The following is a 20,032-nucleotide window of genomic DNA, read 5'->3' as shown; positions in this document are numbered from 1 at the left end:
CTACCTGAGAATAACATACTAAAAGTGTCAACACAAGGTTGGTGAGTTCACAAGTTATATAAGATAAATCGTTTAGCGTTTTGCGTAACCTCGTTACGGCGTTTAAGTGTGCGTAACCACGTTACGACGTTTAAGTGTTGCGTAACCACGTTACGGCGTTTAAGTGTTGCGTAACCACGTTACGGCGTTTCAGTGTGCGTAACCACGTTACAGCGTTTAAGTGTTTTGCATTACCAGATAGTGTTATGTCAAATTATATATCGATAGGTAGCTAATCTATACAACAAGTATCGCTAAGTGGTTCGCGACCGAAGCTGACTGTTTATCAAGTGCCCGTCACCAGGTCAACCCAGACCATGGTAAGTGTTAGCCAAAATTACACCCACTCAGCCTCCAGTTGAGCTTAGCGTCGGGTGGGGTTTGTCAAACCCAGTAGTACTACTCAACAGTGACTCGCTATTCCAAATATTAACCGGTCCGATGTGTGGGACTTCAAATGTTACGTTTGCCGCTTAGCCTTTACAAGTGATATATAATTTATAACAAAATCTTAAATATGCGTTTATCTCAGAAAATACGTTTATCGGAGTATGTTATCTCCCCCAAGTGAAAAACGTTTGAAAACAGTTCAAAGAGCGGGGTAAGTGAAACTCACTGTTTGCGAAGAATATCCCGATCTAGATCACCAAGTGATGTGCGTCGTAGAAACTCTCTAGCGTTCTAAATAACAAAGAGATTTTCTAAGTATCGGTACGTTTAACGAGTCTCTAGACTCGGCACATAATACCTATGCACGTAACAGATTTCGTGTTTCGTTTGTGAATTGTGTGTGACTTAAACAAGTACAATTGTGATACGATACATGAATGAGCAATTACTTTCGTGTCACGTACTAATAACATACTTTACTAGCAATTATCCCCGTAAGGGCATTTTGGTCAACAAACAAAGATTAACTAACCATTATTCCCCATAAGGGCAATTTGGTCAATTCATGGAAATCAATTAACAACTATTCCCCGCAAGGGTATTTTGGTCAAAACACAACAATTATATAAAAACTATCATATTTCATGCATTTTTACACAACTCAGCAGCTAGTTTCATTATGACAGAATTTTTACTTGAAAGATTGCACTAGTTCACCGATCATAACGTCTCAATTAATTCACCAAAAATCACCACAGAAGCATACATATCTTAGGTTTCCAGAACATATTTTATCTTATTTTTATTCCACATATTTTTCTTATAATGACCAAAACATTACAGCAAACTCATATCAGTCAGATTCATGCGCAACAAAATGTTATTTGCAATTCCCGTTAAACGAAAAATCCAATAAATGCAAGACCACTTGGGTTTGGTTCCTAACTCAATGAGTCAACTTCCAGAAGTGGAACCAACCCAATTGGTCTCGTAGTTCCTGAGATATAACATTTACAACATAACCCAACAGCAGGTCTAGCAGCTCAGCTTTGCACCACGTTTTTGTAAAATCATAAAAGTACACTTATACTTGTCCAAAAATTTCAAACTTATACTTCATGAAAACTAGACTCAACCAATTTTCACGTTTACTGCAGTACCCACAATCTCCACCAATTTTCACGTTTACACTTCGTTACAGTCACTTGAACATCGTACACACATTCTGTCCAGATTCTGTTCACATCAAAACTCAACAATTTCACTAGCCATGGATCACAAATAAGTCATATAACATGCTAGACACTAATACTACTATCCATGCATCTCAATTACACCATACATACAAGATTAGGGTTTGTGTTTTAACTCAAATCAAAGACAACAATGAATCATGCAACAACATCAATCTAGTTATCAATTCATTATCCAAATAACAACAATCATATTAGCCATATACATTGACACAATCGGCTGCCTAGGGTTTATACTTAACCCATTAAACATCAAAATTAAACAACAAGGAGGTAAGGGATGATCAAGTATACCTTCCTAGCACCTAGTTCTTGGATTAATCACTTGATTTGATGTGTGTATGTGTGTGTTCTTGTGGACGGCAGCCGTGAGGGAGCAAGGAGGGAGGCCGATTGGTCTTGTAGGTTAATAATAATAAGTTAGGGTTTAGTGTTAAGGTTATATTTATAATAATACAAGTTACACTCTAGTCCCTAATCTTTCAAGTGTTACATCTCTAGCCTAAACTAGTTGGTTCTTGTTTCTTGTTTAACATTCCACATAACAATCAAGTAACACACATATATCTAACACATAATTATCACATAATTAGTGTTTTGACGTTTGTCGTTTATTTATTAATCGTTCGCGTCAACTCGTTTGCGTTTCGGTGCAAATCCCGAAAGACTACACATGTAGTAAGTGTTAAGCGTCATTTAAACCCTAGTTTAAATGTAATGAAGTGTGCGTTATAGATTCAACGATCTTAAAGTTTGAATTGACGGAGTTGAGTTAACGGGGTTAACCTGAAATTGACGATTGTCACATCATTCCCATGTTAAAGAATTTTCGTCCCGAAAATTTGAGTCAAGTCGTGATGAGTGTCTGAAAAAAGTAAGAAAAATTTTCAGTTTGTCATAAACATATCCTTTCACATAACAAAATAACTCTAATAGATGTGATTGTAAGTTTGTAACGAAAATGAAAGATCACTAACTAAAATATTAAATTTTACTACAAGAATAAGATAGCTACGTTTAACAAAGCACGAAGGAAGAAACCCACAAATTACTCTATATTACATTAATAAGTCTATGATCTAAAAGATGTTAGAAACGTGAACAAAACGACATGCCCTACATATATCTCAATTTCAAATATCACTTGAATCTAAAATTGCTATTTCGAATCACTAAAATCATAACATCAACAATGTGAAAAGTAAGGTTTTCATCCTTTTGGTTTAATAAAATTTAATGTTACTTTAAAATGAGAAAAAAAAAACATTTATAAAAAGTTTACGCATTTTAAATCTATATATTCTTGAAGAGGTATGTACCCGCCTCAACACGGAGCAAGGCGGGTCAACCAACAAGATAAAGACAAGAAGCTTGAAATCAAGACATTATGAAGGCACTAAGCCAAAACCTATGCGCATGGCGCATACCACACATGCTCAGGCATCATATGCCCAGGCACCACACATGCTCAGGCATCATATGCCCAGGCACCACATATGCTCAGGCATCATATGCCCAGGCGTCACATATGCGCGCGGCGCATCAGCGCGCGGCGCATATCACATCTGCGCATGAAACATCTGCGCGTGAGAATAAAGAGAAGACCTGGCGCATCCTCAGGATTGGCGCATATCACACATGCACATAATCAACCTCATCCTTATCCAAATCAGGATTAGGGCAACCCTGATTGTGCACGTCAGACAACCTTCCAGAAGGTATCTTTTTAAGGAATAAGAATATGCTGATGTTGACAGCTGCCAAATGAAAGGTCGACAACTCAGCATGACACATGTGCTACCACGTGATTACAACCAATGAGAAAGCGCCAGGTGTCCCAGAGGACACGTGGCGCAGAGCGATTGGAGGAGGCCAACAAGGCTGAGCCCAATCAGTGGAAACCCTAGCACTATAAATACAGCATCAACTCCACAAGGAGAGACACACAATCATTCACAGTTACAGCCAGTAACATACATTCATTTCGCATTCAATCATATTCAATTACATTCAATCAGACAGTTACATCCAGTAACACAATCACACAGAGTATTCAGCTATTAAGCAATACTCTCCAGAATTCCTTACTCTGACATATTATTATCTTCTCCACAAATACTTATTCTCACACCGGAGGGTTACCCCAAAGAGGACCCCTCTGTCCCTTTCTGAGGGGTAAGTTAACGGTGCTGTTCATTTTGTAGGTGGAAGAACCCAGATCCAAGAAAACCATCGGTGAAATAGTATAATCACACCCGAGGAAAGTAGATCGTCTACCAGTGAGTCGATCCACGCTTCTTCATTGGCGCCATCCACTGTTACAACGGCAACAAGATCTCATCAGATCTATAAAAAAACCAATTTTCACCATGGTTTCTGGCGTTCATAACGTTGATCAAGTTCTGGAGGATATTGAACGTGAGGACGTTAATGAGGGACAACAGTTTCTGAGGGCGCCGCGTGATTCTACGCGCGCCACCAGTAACCGTCATTTCATCACAACTCCTCATGACCAGACTGAAACTCCTCCAGACGATCTTACGTTACAAAATCTTGCCGGCGCGAAACAGAAAGGACCAATGGGTCCAGAAGATGAAACAAGCGACCCTAAAGAATGGCTCATAAACGAGCAGCGGCGTCTAATGGACAAGTATAATGAGATGGTCAAACAGAAAAAGCTAGCCGACTTAACACAAAGGCAAGCGCTTGATAAGCAAACTGTCCATGGAACAAAAAGGCCGCGCGCGCCGGAAGCAGGACATTCTGTTCACACTGCACACACTGAGTTCAGTGATGAAGAAGTGCACAACATGAGGAAGACACGAGATACTCATGCAGGAGGCTCACAGCTCCGCGCGCCTGTGAACATGGCGCCTGGAGCCAGAGCCGATCTGGATCTGCACATGCCGTACAGCCCACCAGTTAGAGGGCAAGTGGACGTAACCACACCGTACAGACCAGCCATCTTGGTAAAGCATTCAAAGTTCACTGCGCGCATCGCGCAGGCTCCCATCCAGCACAAAACCAAGATGCCAAGTGGTTTGGGTAAATATGACGGCACAACAGATCCAGACGATTTCTTGCAAGGTTTTTACAACACGGGAAACCTAGAGAGCTGGACGATGCCAACATGGTGTCACATGTTTGCTCGCTGCCTTACGGGCGCGGCGCGTGTCTGGTTCGAGAGCTTGCCGACTGGGCAAATTGATGGGTTCGAGGAACTATTGGAAAAGTTCCAAGCCCACTTCGTACAACAGCGCAGACACACGCGCGACCCTGATGACATCATGCACTGCGTGCGCAGGAATGATGAAACGATTGAAGACTACATCACTCGTTTCAATCAGGAGTCTCTGGCAATCGGAGGGATCACTGAACAACTACTGCGCGTGGCCTTTATACAAGGCGCGCGCAGTGATCAACTCCGCCGAGCTCTCGTAAGCAGAGATGGCATGCCCACCACGTGGGCCAAGTTAATGGAAGCATCGCGAGTTTTCGCGAGGAATGAAAAACAAATTGCCCAAGATAGGGCAAGAGAAAGAGCGCATCAAGCTGAGTCACTGCGCAGCAAAGAAAAGAGGGGCAAGCAGAACTCTGTATGGTCCAGGTTGCAACCAACCAGTTTTTCTTCCGCAGAAAAGCAGGCGCAACCAAGCTCACCCCAGCCCCAAAAAGATGTTCGTAATCGCGGGGAGGGTGACAAGAGGGAGGGCGGCAGAGATCCTAGCAGACCTCTGCCAAGAATATGGACTCCACTCACTAAAACGCCTTCACAGGTGTTAAACACTGAGAATGTCCAATTCAAAAGCCCCAAGCCACTACACTACAAGGGACCATCAGACAGTGGCAAGTACTGTGAGTTTCACAAATCCACAGGACACAACACTGATGCATGCCACCACTTGAAGGATGCAATTGAGAAGGATGTGAAATCAGGCAAGCTGGCTCACCTGGTAAAAAACTCAAGACCAGATGATGAACAATCAGGAGCCTCAGCCAGCAAAAAGTACAAAAGAATCTGTGTAGCCGAGGGAGGAAGGCAAGGGCAGACATCAAGAAAGAGAAGCGCGCAAATACAAGGAGATTGGCGCGAGCAGCAAGTCATCTTCCCAAGAATCAGGGGAGGCCCTTCCATCAGCAGTCCTCTTGTTATCACTAAACACATTGCTCATTACGAAGTGTCAAAGGTCCTGGTGGACACTGGCAGCGAATCAGACATCATGTATGAGCAATGTTTCAGAAAACTGGATCCGGCAGACCAAGCGAGGCTTGAAATTGTGAATGCACCAATCTCTGGTGTTTCAAATGAAATCATTCATCCCCTAGGTCAAATACAATTTGAGCTAACTATAGGGGATGAGAAACACAAGCGAGCCGAAGTTGTTAACTTCTTGGTCTTGCCCACCACTTCTTGCCACAATATGATCTTGGGTAGGGGAACGATTGCCCAATTCAACGCCATACCGTCGCCAGCGCACGGCGCGTTGGGGTTCCCAACACCAACAGGTGTAACTTTTGTATACCGGGATCATTTGTGCGCAGTGACAAGTACTCCGCGGGAGGGGAGAATGAAAACTCCAATGGCAGAAAACGCGCCAGAGGAATGGATTCTCAACCCAAAATTCCCGGAGCAGAAGATCACAATTGGCGCAACGATATCAGACGACACGAGGGTGAGAATGAAAAGATTGCTCACAGCATATATGTCGGTCTTCGCGTGGCAACACTCTGATATGACTGGGGTTCCGCGAGACCTGGCACAACATTCTCTCAACACCTTCAAGTCTGTTGAGCCAATTGCGCAGAAGAAGAGAGTCATGGGGGATGAAAAGGCGAGGGCCATGAATGAGCAGGTTGAGGATCTACTGCGTGCAAACATCATCCGCCCGATACGATACCAGACATGGGTAGCCAATCCTGTGATGGTAAAGAAAAGTAACGGGTCATGGAGGATGTGCATTGACTTCAAGGACCTCAACAAAGCGTGCCCAAAGGATTGTTACCCCCTCCCAAACATCGACGCAAAGGTGGACTCCGTGGCGCCATTCAAGCTCAAATATTTCCTGGATGCCTACAAAGGCTATCACCAGATTCAAATGGCACCACAAGATGAGGATAAGACCGCCTTCAGAACCGACAAGGGTGTTTTTTGCTACACAAAAATGCCCTTTGGTTTGAAGAATGCGGGCGCCACCTACCAAAGACTTATGGATGCCGTTTTCAGCGAGCAAATCGGAAGAAACCTAGAAGTCTATGTGGATGATTTGGTGATCAAGAGCAGGGAGGAAAAGCAAATGCTCAAAGACATCGAAGAAACCCTTGGGCGCCTAAAGGAAGTTAACATGAAGCTCAATCCGAGCAAATGTACTTTCGGCGTACTAGAGGGAAAATTTCTAGGTGTAATGGTCACCAAGGATGGTTTCAAGGTGAACCCTGAGAAGGTGGAGGTCATCCTTGACATGCCCTCGCCATCCACCATGAAAGAAGTACAGAAGCTGAATGGTAGATTGGTCTCAATCAACAGGTTCCTAGCGAACCATGCAACCAAATCTACCCCATTTGTCAACACATTGAGAAACTGCTTAAAGAAAAGTCAGTTCAAATGGACTCCTGAGGCCGAGCAAGCTTTCAGTGAGATTAAAGAATGTTTGATAAATCTGCCCGCGCTCACAGCTCCACTTCCTGGTGAAACTTTGACATTATACCTATCAGCAGGAGAGCGCGCCATCGGCGTAGTATTATTGGTGGATCGCAAGGGAATCCAAACGCCAATATACTATGTGAGTCGGGTGCTGACAGATCCTGAGACGCGCTACTCCATCATGGAAAAGTTATTTTTATCACTAACACACGCGTCGCGCAAGCTTCATAGATATTTCAATGGTCATCCCATTGAAGTTCTGACTGGTTACAACATCCAGCAAGTTTTGCGGCGCCACACGCTCTCAGGAAGGCTGACAAAGTGGGCGCTGGAATTAGGTGAGCACACGATCGCCTATAAGCCCCGTCCAGCAATAAAGGGACAAATCTTGGCTGATTTCATTGCCGAGGTCCCTGAAGGAAAAATTGAAGAGGCTCAGCGCGAGGTGGACCCTCCGCGAGACGGTGATGAAGAAAATGTTTGGAGATTGTTCACTGACGGAGCTTCAAACAACGAAGGGTCCGGCGCAGGCCTAAAACTGGTAGATCCAGAGAATCATGAATATACTTACGCCATCAGGTTGGACTTCAAAAGCACCAACAATGAGGCTGAGTATGAAGCCCTGCTGGCTGGCCTGCGCATCGCGCACAAATTCGGGGTTAAAAAGCTAGAGGCCCATGTTGATTCATACTTGGTAGCAGCACAGGTCAATGGCCTTTATGATGCCAAGGAGAACACCATGCCTCTATATCTAGAGCAGGCGAAAAAGCTCATCGAGCAATTTGACTGCTTCAGAATCATTCATATTCCGCGCAGTGAAAACAAGTCTGCAGACGCGCTGAGTAAGATGGCATCAACCATTTTTGATCACTTTGGCAAAGATGTCAGGGTAGAAGTAATGAGCAACCCGTCGGTGGTAGCGAAGTCTGTCCTGGTAACACATACAACCCCTTCATCATGGATAACTCCAATAATGGAATTCTTGAAGGAGGGAAAGGTACCAGATGATCGCGCGCAAGCGAGGAAGATAAGACACAAGGCGCAGAATTACGAACTGCTTGACGGTACATTATATCGACGCTCTTATCTTGGGCCGCTCATGAAATGCCTAGATGCTGAGGAAGCAAGCTATGTGATCAGAGAGATACATGAAGGAATCTGTGGAATACATGCTGGCCCGCGCATGGTGGTTGCCAAGGCAATGAGCGTAGGTTACTATTGGCCTGGCATGTACTTGGACGCTCTAAAAGAGATCCAAAAATGCAAAGCATGTCAGAGCTATGCGCCAAACACCATGCGGCCAAAGAACAACTTAATTCCAGTGACCTCTGCATGGCCTTTCCACAAATGGGCAATCGACATTGTGGGTCCCCTTCCGCAAGCGCAAGGGCGGGTAAAATTTTTGGTAGTGGCAGTAGACTATTTCACGAAATGGGTTGAAGCCAAGCCACTAGCAAAAATCACAGCCGAAGCGATGAAGCAGTTTATCTGGAGCCACATCATATGCCGTTTTGGCTTGCCCATGGAAATTGTGAGCGATAATGGCAAGCAATTCACTGACAAGAAGATATCCAGCTGGCTCAAGGAATTGCGCATCAACCAAATCTTCACTTCGGTATATCACCCTCAGGGGAATGGCCAAGTGGAGCGCGCGAATCAAAGCTTGTTAAATGGGCTGAAGAAAAGGTTGGAGGGAGAATCCCATTCGTGGGTTGAAGAGCTACCTAATGTCCTGTGGGCACACAGGACATTAAGCAAAACCAGCAATGGCGAATCCCCGTTCAGCCTAACCTATGGAACAGAGGCAATGATTCCAGCAGAAATTGGATGCCCATCCCATAGAGTGCTCATGATGAACAAGACTGATAACGAGCGCGAAAGGAGGTTGGATCTCAACTTACTTGAAGGGCGCAGAGAGGGGGCTATCATCAGTGAAGCCAAGTATAAGAAAAAGGCTGGAAAAATATTACAACCAGCGCGTGAAAGAATGCCACTTCAAGAAAAATGAATTTGTTCTTCGAAACAATGAAGCTAGCCGCGCGATACCCCCGGGAAAAATGTCCCCCAATTGGGAGGGACCTTATCAAATCTCAGAAGAATTGGGGAAAGGCACGTATGCTTTAAAAGATTTGAATGGAAAGAAGATCCCGCGCGCATGGAACGCGGCACAGCTTAGAAAATGTTTCATGTAAATGTCAAGTTTGTAATCAAGGCTTTTTAAGCCATTATGAATATTGATACGCGCTATCTTCTATTAATGTGGATCCTATTACCTTTTGCATACATGTTTCACACCTCCCTTTATTAGTTTTGAGCAATATCACAACATTGTATTGACATCAAAACGAAATAAAACGAGGTAAAACATACATGCGCGAGCTTCAGGCTCAAACGCGTTAAGGAGTCTTAACTCCAAAGCGTCAGGGCCTTAGCCCAATTCTATTACCTTTCGCATACATGTTTCACACTTCCCTTTATTAATTTTGAGCAATATGATAACATTGTATTGACATCAAAACAAAATAAAACGAAGTAAAACATACATGCGCAAACGCGTTAAAGAGTCTTAACTCTAAAACGTCAGGGCCTTAGCCCAATAATGTGAGCCTTAGCTCAAATCACTCACAACATCCATCCTACATACTGCGCAGCCTAACCATAAAACACCTAAACACAACTAAGGCAAAGCAAATGCCAAAACATAGTTGTTAAGGTCTCAGGTTGGGGTCGCGCATAAAACTGTAATGGATATCTGAGTAACACATATTGACACGTAAAGGCTAAAAAACTCATAATTCCATAAACGCGCGATAACGTCGCGCAAAAGAGGAATAATGAAAGCGCCAAGACACGTGTCAACATAATCAAGATATGGCAAGGGTTAAGTATAATAAACTACTCCAACGTGCAAGCATATCTTATATTCGACAAGCAAACATGCGATATAAAGAGATGAATGCGAATGCGCAGGACGCGAAGAAGGGAAAAACAAAATTTCATTCCAAAGTATTGAAATTTACAAGTTTACAAGATGAGATACAAACTACAAAAAAAAAAAAAAAAAAAAAAAAAAAAAAAAAAAAAAAAAAAAAAAAAAAAAAAAACATGTAGGGCTTCTCAAGTCTCCACGTTGACATCAGCCTCTTCATCATCCTCATCATCGCCCTCAGCATCTGGCGCAGCCTGCTCCTCTTCATCTCCAAACTGACCATAGTCAAGTTCTTCATCTTGAATGGAGTCTTCTACCATGACAGTGTCAGGAGCGGATCCTTTGGCCACGCCAGAGCCGCTAGCAACGCCAGCATTCTCCGCGCCATCGTCGCCGCCAGCCCCTTCGCACTCGTCAAGTAATTTCTTTAGCGCGCCGAGGTCGGGCTGGTCAGCAAGCGCGGATATCTGCAAATCATAAGCAAAAATATGAGTACAAAAAAGACTTAGAAAATAAGTCAAGGCAATCTCATTATGGTTAAAATACCTGCGCAAGGATGGGAATGGGAGTGTTCATGTACTTCTCCCCCATCGCGGTCATTTCCGCGCAGGCAGCGTTGCTCTGATAAGGGTACTCGGATGGGTTCTTCTTCAGCATGCCATATTCATAACCATCCGTGAACCCTTCAGCTCGGCCCACCAAGCGCGCGGCAGCGTTGCAATCCATCACCAGGGCCTGAAACTCGTTTGAATATTTCATCGCGTAAGCGCAACGAGTCATGCCCTGTGAGATCAGCCAGTGGCGATCCTGCGCGAGGCCAGCAACAGACGTCTCGAGGGCAGGAACCTGAGAGTTTAATAACTCAACAGTTTCCATAGTCTTTTTTAGCTCCTCTTTGTCAGACGCTGCTGCCGCCAAGATTTCTTCTTTCTCCGCTAGCGTAGCATCAAGTGCTTCCTGGCTAGACGCCGCCGTCGCCTGGGCTTCTTCTTTATCGGCCTGCGCGGACGCCAGCTCCCTCTTCAGGCGCGCAACCTCACTCTCCAGTGATGATTTTTCAGTGATAGACTGGACAAGAGCTTGGTCACGCGCCTCCGCCTCTAACTCCAAGTCGCGCGCCCTGCGCGCGAACTTGGCCGCATCCGCCTCCGCCGCCTGCAGCTTCTCCCGCGCCGCCTGAAGCTCATGCCCGCGCTTCACGAAGGCGCTGTTGGCACTGGCTCTGTTCTCATTGAGCTCGGCTTGGAGCTTTTCAGCTCTCTCGCGAGCATCAGAAAGATGCCAAGCAGACACCTTAGCCTCTTGCTTAGCTTCCGCAAGAGCATCACGTACTTTTACGTAATCAGAGCGAAGCTCTTGGGAGGCAGCAAAGAAGGCCGACCCAGCAAACATGTGATCGTTGAGCAGGTCGTCGCGAGCGCGGTCCTCCTGGAACCTCCTTTCAAATGGAGGCACAGCATGAGCCCATAATTCCGCACACACCCCCATGGACTGAAATGTGCTATCTTCAGTAATATTCCATCTCGGGCGGTAAGTGTGATCGGCTTCCTGCAAAAACAAAGAAATTATCTAAGTCATCAAAACATTAAGATGGAAGTCCGCGCAGCGGAACAAAAAATAACCTATACCTGCGGAGATGAAGCAGAAAAGTCATCGCCAGCCCTACGAGAAGGCTCCGCCGCGAAACCTCGGGGCGCAGCAGGGCTGGCGCGGGCGCCCGCGGAGTCTTCAACTTCAAACTCCTCACCCTCCTCTGAAATAGGCCTCTTCTCCTGCGACCTAGAATCAAAATCGGTCTCGCGGGGAGGGCTGTGCGCAGGAGGAGGTGAGGGAGGTCTCGACGCCGCCAAGTCAGCGCGCAAGACGGCCTCCTGCTCCTTAGTAATGCCGATGAGAGGAGATTCATCGCTTGCAGGAGCAGGAGCAGAGCCAACGGCGCTGGGAACGGCGCCAGGAGTGCCGCCAGAAGCTTGTGCACCAGCTACGGCTTCTATGAAAAAATCAACAACAAGGAATGGTTCAGGACTTGATCTAAAAGAGTCAGAAAATAAGAGCGCAATACGTACCTTGGCGCAACTCCGTTCGCGCAGCAAACATCGCCATGAAGTCCATTCTACCCTTCTTTGAGGGTAAAACGGGGGACTTCGAAACGACCTCCGGCGCAGCCTCGGCATCTTGTGGCGCTGTCGCCGGCTCTACAAACATTTGAGTGAGCAAAGATTCATTACTAATTCTATTAGAATCGCGCTCATAGAATCATAAAAAGAAAAGGATAAGCAAAGTTTACCTGTCGCGGGCGTTTCCGCCACGCGAAGGGAAGAGGTAGCGGCACCATGCCTCAGGTGGACAGGAGGTCTGCCCACTTTTATAGGCAGGGAAGACAAGGAAACCTTGGTGGTAAACTCTTGGGTTTTCCCAAATCCCCCCGCCTGAGTAGGAGGGTCCTGAACAACAGGGGCATCATCCTTCTTCTGCTTCTTACTGGCCCCTGCGCCAGTTTTCCCCTTAGCTTTACGCTTTAGTTGGGGCGCCTCCTCTTCCTCCTCCTCTTCCGCGAGCTCCAGCTCGTAGTTCTCCAGCGCATCTACAATAAATGCAACAGAAGTGTTAGCAAAATTTGGTATTGTGAAGGAAAATGCATAAGTACAAAGGCTTACCAGGCGCATCGCTGTCGAAGACAAATCCCAGATCAACAGGGATGAACATGTCATCAAAGCGATCCGGGAAACCAACCTCCCCAGCGCCAAGCGCGACGGAGCCACCCTCCATGTGCTCATCATAGGCAGCATGGATATACTCCTTGGTGACTGCACAAAACAAGTCAAATGAGTTCAGTAAAAAGAATTATATTCGCGCAGAGGTAAAGCAATGAGATAAAACTTACATGACCCGTCGACTTGGATAACGGGCTCAAGCGCGCTGTCCGCCCACTTCTTGCTCATACCAACCCCCACCAGCGCCTCCTCACAAATGTTCTTGGCGGGGGATGGTTCAGCGGTCAGCTTATTAACCCAGGCGCCAGTTGGGTTCTTGAGGACACCCACATCCGCAGGCGCAGAAGAAATCGAGCGCATGGTCATACGGATGGGGATAACACCAGCCCTTATGTAGAAAAACCTCTCAGACCAGTCATGAAGGCTCTTAAATGAAACAGTGGAGCACTTCACCTTCTGACTGCGAGGAATAAAAGAGAACCAACTGTCTTGGATCTTGGGCTTGTAAAAAAACTGAAAGCGCCGAGGGGTGGGCTCCTCGCACTGGGATTTGCACATGAACTCAAAGTGAGTCATGCGCACAAGTCCAAACGGATGGACTTGGGATATATGAATCCCATAGAACTGCAGCAGTGCACCCACAAACCTTGTCATCGGGAGACGAAGGTTGCAGTGGGTGAAAAAATGGCTATATAGGGATATATAGCCGGTAGGCGGGTCCGCCGCCGTTTGCCCGGCCACAGGCAACATGCAGCCAAACAGGGTGGGAAAACCCTGAGAGGCGACAAGGCTGTCAAGATCAGCCTGCCTCAATTTGCAGGGGATTTCATTCCACCTCTTCACCGCCTTGGTCCTCCCTACCTCCTCCGATGAGCCCTCAGCAGCCTTCTTCCCCTTGCCGGTCTTCTTCAATGTAGCCATTACTAACGATTTTCTACGGCAATGTATGGGGGTGATTGTGTTGTCTGAGCTATCAGACATACAACGGTGACAAATAACAAACGATGCTTCTGAACAACAGATATTTGGGAAGCAGAACAATGATAATCAGAAGACAAAGAAAGAAAAGCTCAGAAGAATGAACAAGAAGATGAAGGATAAAAAAATGTAAGGGCTGGCTTTTATAGGCCCAGGAGAGAGAAATTGTGGTGCTGAACGGACTTCACGCGCCCCCACTCGCAGGATTAAGCCACTACGAGCGCGACACGTGTCCCTGACACTGTACTATACGGCTGCTGCCAGAGTTCACGCGCCACCACTCGCAGGAACGGACCAACGCGAGCGCGACAAGTGTCCCTGACAGCATGTGATGGGACACGAAAGGCAACTGTAGCACCTCGAGCACACGAAAGGCCTGACACGTCTCCATCACTGAACCACGTCAGCAACAACCAACCACGTTCAGGGACGATTCCTTTGCACCCAAGAGGATAGAATTTCGCGCAATGACGAGCAATAAGAAGAAAAGACAAAACCCCTACCAAAAGAGCAAACTATTGAGTCTAACATCTATCTTACCTCGCTCGCGCGAGACAAGACACACATTAGACTGGGGGGGGCTTGAAGAGGTATGTACCCGCCTCAACACGGAGCAAGGCGGGTCAACCCACAAGATAAAGACAAGAAGCTTGAAATCAAGACATTATGAAGGCACTAAGCCAAAACCTATGCGCATGGCGCATACCACACATGCTCAGGCATCATATGCCCAGGCACCACACATGCTCAGGCATCATATGCCCAGGCACCACATATGCTCAGGCATCATATGCCCAGGCGTCACATATGCGCGCGGCGCATCAGCGCGCGGAGCATATCACATCTGCGCATGAAACATCTGCGCGTGAGAATAAAGAGAAGACCTCGCGCATCCTCAGGATTGGCGCGTATCACACATGCACATAATCAACCTCATCCTTATCCAAATCAGGATTAGGGCAACCCTGATTGTGCACGTCAGACAACCTTCCAGAAGGTATCTTTTTAAGGAATAAGAATATGCTGATGTTGACAGCTGCCAAATGAAAGGTCGACAACTCAGCATGACACATGTGCTACCACGTGATTACAACCAATGAGAAAGCGCCAGGTGTCCCAGAGGACACGTGGCGCAGAGCGATTGGAGGAGGCCAACAAGGCTGAGCCCAATCAGTGGAAACCCTAGCACTATAAATACAGCATCAACTCCACAAGGAGAGACACACAATCATTCACAGTTACAGCCAGTAACATACATTCATTTCGCATTCAATCATATTCAATTACATTCAATCAGACAGTTACATCCAGTAACACAATCACACAGAGTATTCAGCTATTAAGCAATACTCTCCAGAATTCCTTACTCTGACATATTATTATCTTCTCCACAAATACTTATTCTCACACCGGAGGGTTACCCCAAAGAGGACCCCTCTGTCCCTTTCTGAGGGGTAAGTTAACGGTGCTGTTCATTTTGTAGGTGGAAGAACCCAGATCCAAGAAAACCATCGGTGAAATAGTATAATCACACCCGAGGAAAGTAGATCGTCTACCAGTGAGTCGATCCACGCTTCTTCAATTCTAATAAATAACTACCCATTTTTGCCACTTGTCACTCTCATAGCCCTCTTCATCTTTTTTTTAATATTTCAACATATGATCCTTATGTTTTAAATTATTTCAATATATGAATTTAAGTTTATTTTTATTAAATATAAATCATATTCGATTCATTCATTTATATTAATAGTAAAAGATAAGAAAACAAGGAAATATCAAAATTGATGTTGCAGATCTATTAAAATAAATTTTAAAATCATAGGTAATTAAAATCATAGTAAACTATAACTTGTTTTTAAACTAGGATTGAAGCAGTCGTGCATACCTTTTTTTTACATAAGATTAGTTTCAAATTTAGATTTAAAATTTTCTCATATGTATTTGAATTTCAGAAAATGTGTATTTTCTTAATTTCTCCAAATATTTTATATACATATTGCAAACAAGAAGAATACATATTATACATATCTTGGTCTTTAGCATTAAATCATTAAAGTTGAATATTATAATTATAATCCATATGAATAACGAGTTACTATATGAACTATCTATCATTTATTTATATAACTTTTTTTGTGTAGTATAAATGGTTGGCAACAAGAAGAACAAGATTTAGTTTTCAACATTTTTCTTTCATAACTCAGACAAAAATTTTCCAGAAACATATATTTTATGATTTGATTTATACTTTTTTTATACATTCTAATATATTTAATATAATATGTCTTATAAGATAAATTACTTAATTAAAAGCATTCAAAATTTTAAACCAAAAAATATGTTTCAATCCCTTTCCACTGTTTTCGCTTTCCAAATTTCATTTAGGATATGGAAAACCTAAAATATCGTTTTCATCAGTTATTTACATCAATTCAATATTATATTAACTTAGTAATTTTATTTTTATACAAATACAACGATTTGAGGTTATGTTAGTGTTACATGTTGGGTAATACATAATTAAAGTGCCTATTAAAGTTTACATTCAAAATAATAAAGCTATACACAATTTTTTTTTAAGTTACTGTTAGTTGAACATGACTTTAAGGTTATTATTTATTTGTCATTTTTCACTCATATGAAATGAAACAAATCATTTTGTTATATTTAAATTTTGTGTTTTGTATGTTTCTTGATTATACAATTGTTAATTTTAATATATAAAATTAATTATAATTTGTCATATGCAGTATATTAATAACAACAAATAGTTTATCATGATCAATCAATTTCAGATTCTAAAGACTTTAAGGATGATTATATCATCAAAGTTCAGGTAATCTGTTTTTTTTTTTTTGGAATAATCATGTTTTTTATAAACATGAGCGAATGATCTCAAATGACATCATATATATTAATTGATCAAAAGGTATGACAATTTATGTGTATGAATATTTTTTTTTTGTTAGTATCATGGATATATATTATCATTTATCTAGGGTCGCGGTATGCACTTGAATAACCTTATTTGTCACACATATAACTATACATGGCTATATCAAGAGTTATAAGCAGACATATATGTTATCTTAACAAGAGTTACAAACATACATGGACTAAAGATTTTCATTTTTGATACACAAATATATACCAACCAATACAATCACAAATATTGTCTCTTAGAAAAGTTTTGCTTATTTGTAACATATTTGTGTAATCTTATTTATGTAATTTCTGTAATTTTTATATAAATTAGTATTAACAATAAATGGTGATTTTGTTGACTGTAATTCACTTCATAATTAAAGTTTAAATTTTTCATTAATTACCCGTGTAATACACGAGTCTCAAACTAGTAGTTAGATAATATATAAAAATTGAGTAGGAAGATATTTCCAAATAAGACAACTAAATACATTTAAAAATACATTTAATTTTATATGTTATTAACCAAACTTAAAGTGAATAAATTAAGCCATATGGCAATATAAATAGTCGTCTATATAGTAACAAAAGTCTAAAAAATCGACCGTAAGTTAAGTCTTCATGGTGTAGCATAGGCCATTGACGTCACAAAATAAAACATATGGAATCCCGGTTAAGATCAAGAATAAGAATAGGTCGGCAGCCGCCAATTAAATTTTGGCCATTGATCAGCCATAGCCGTTGGTGGAACTATAGCCGTTGATGCATATCTTACGTTCCTCGGAAGTTAAGGTGGTCGGAAAGCAACTGGTGAAGATATCCTAGCCATACACGTGGTCATTTCCTCACGTGGAAGGAATTATACAATATCCAATCTCTATTTACATGTGATCGTTTTTAAATAAAGGTAGAAAGTTAAAAAGTGATGCATTTCATTTTCAAACTTTATGGTGGTAAAGCTTACATGATCACATTTTCATAAATAATTCGATATATTGGTATATGTAGGGCTAAGATATTATATAATTGGTATGTGTAGCATGGGTTGGCGATGTGTTACCTTTTAATTTCTAGATGAAGTACGTTTTTAATGTAAAGTTTTTTTTTTCTTTTTGTTTTTTATGTATGGAATATGGATACCTTAGAACAAAATTTTTAAGCCGCGCTACCCCTTAACGTTTCTTGACATTATTATATTATATATACAAAGAAAGCAAAGCCACGTACTGATTACATTTAAAACAAACACAGTGACATCAATGTAAATGTGCGTAACTTGATTTGCACATTTATGGTTACACACAAAATTACATAATTACGTAACTTATGTAAAAACTCACAACACATATGATCAATTACGCATATACACATAATTACGTACTTATATAAATAAATACGCAAGTTATAAATTTAATTACACAATCTACTATAAAAGGTATAGCCATAACTAGAAGCTCAAATGAAAGAGAGTATAATGCTTGATTTTAAGGTGTAATTTTTCTTTTATAAAAGTAATGTATAAAAAAATTATCAACATTTTAAAAATATTTGGGACTTAAGAAAAAAATTATGTGTGATGTAGGTTAAGTATTTACAATTATCAACTTGAGAATATATGAGATGCATGTATCGTTTTAAAATTTAAAAGGAAAATAGAAAAAGAAAGCGACTTAAATTGTGGTGAGCAAACGTACCTACCATATCATTTGTAGTTTAGTCGGTTTATTATTAGTTTATTTATATCATAAGTTTGTATCCGATCAAGGGTACATGCACCGATCAGCCGGTGTCCCGATGATTGAGTGATATGTGCCTTATGTCCAAGGCTTGATGCAAAACTACTATCGAGCCGGGAGTCTCACCGGAAGCAGCCTCTCTATCCTTATGGGGTAGAGGTAAGGCTGTCTACATCTTACCCTCCTCAGACCCTACTATAGCTTTGCTATTGGTGAGATATACTGAGTACGATAATGATGATGATAAGTTTGTATCCAATAAATCAAGCATACAACTTGTCTTTTTTATTTATTTATTTATTTATTTATTTATTTATATATATCTTTGATATGATCATCCTCCTCTTGGAGGAGACAGTATATTTTTAATAGCTGTCTATTCTATGATTGCAACCTTTTAATTATTTGGTTAAAACCTTCAAAGATCCAAATTCGTTTTTCAAGTCTTCTTTATACTAAATTGCATTAGCTTAAATGTTTTAATTCGAGTTATTCGGCTTCAAACTCAATTAGAGTTATTAAAAATATTAGTTCATTAGCAAACATATGGTGATTGGTGTCTAACTTGGTATGTGGATATGCGTTTTGTATGTTGAGGGATTAATTTGTGCCCGAAAGAATTGAGTGGTGCGTTTATTGTGAGAAGATGGCATGCATGGAGGCATAATTCGATTGTTTTAGCTTTACGAGCTATAACAAAAGAAGTGTAGTATCAGAAAAGCCCTAATCGAGATAAATGAGTCATTCGATCACCTCATTATTGTCTCAATCTGTATTCCTGTTCCATTGTTAAGCGGTGTGTTTTTTTATTAACATCTTTAGAGATTACATGTTTCGTTTAGGTCAGTGCAAATTTGTTTTTGAGTTTGTTTTGAGAGTTTCGTCTTCGTCTTTGTCTTCATTCATCTTGTTGATTTTTAAAGAACCGTGATTTACACATATCAGGTGTAATTTTGTTTATTAGCTCTCGTCCAATCACGTTGATAAGATTTTTTTCGTAAGACTGAGCGTAGATAGAAAGGTTGCGAGGCTTTTTTTTTTTTATAGATTTTTCTTAATAAATAAAGTTTAGGCTTGGCCTTGAGTTGCCTTTTCCTGTTTCAACATATTAAATAAGTTAGGAGCAAACTATACCAACTCTTTTTTGACTTAGCAAGTAATCCAATGATATTATTTGATGCACATTCATTTTTTCCTTCTTTCTATATGATGTGGAACGATGATAGTTATCTCATAAGCTTTACTTTAAACTATTTCAGGAAATTAAAACAATATTATAGAACATATCTATAACCATAAGTTAATAAATATTCTATTAAGTTTATATGTGTGTATAGATAGAGAGATTTATGTAAATTGTTTCATAAAAAATATATGATGCAAATGGTTTTACTTGGTTTTTTTTGTTAAAGCATTATGATTTC

Source organism: Bidens hawaiensis, unplaced genomic scaffold (genome assembly GCF_021521415.1).
Source record: "Bidens hawaiensis isolate Kalapana, Puna unplaced genomic scaffold, B.hawaiensis_p1.1 tig00010461_1, whole genome shotgun sequence".
Classification (NCBI taxonomy): Eukaryota; Viridiplantae; Streptophyta; class Magnoliopsida; order Asterales; family Asteraceae; genus Bidens; species Bidens hawaiensis.
The sequence above is the reverse complement of the archived record's forward strand: the minus strand, read 5'-3'. Positions refer to the sequence as shown.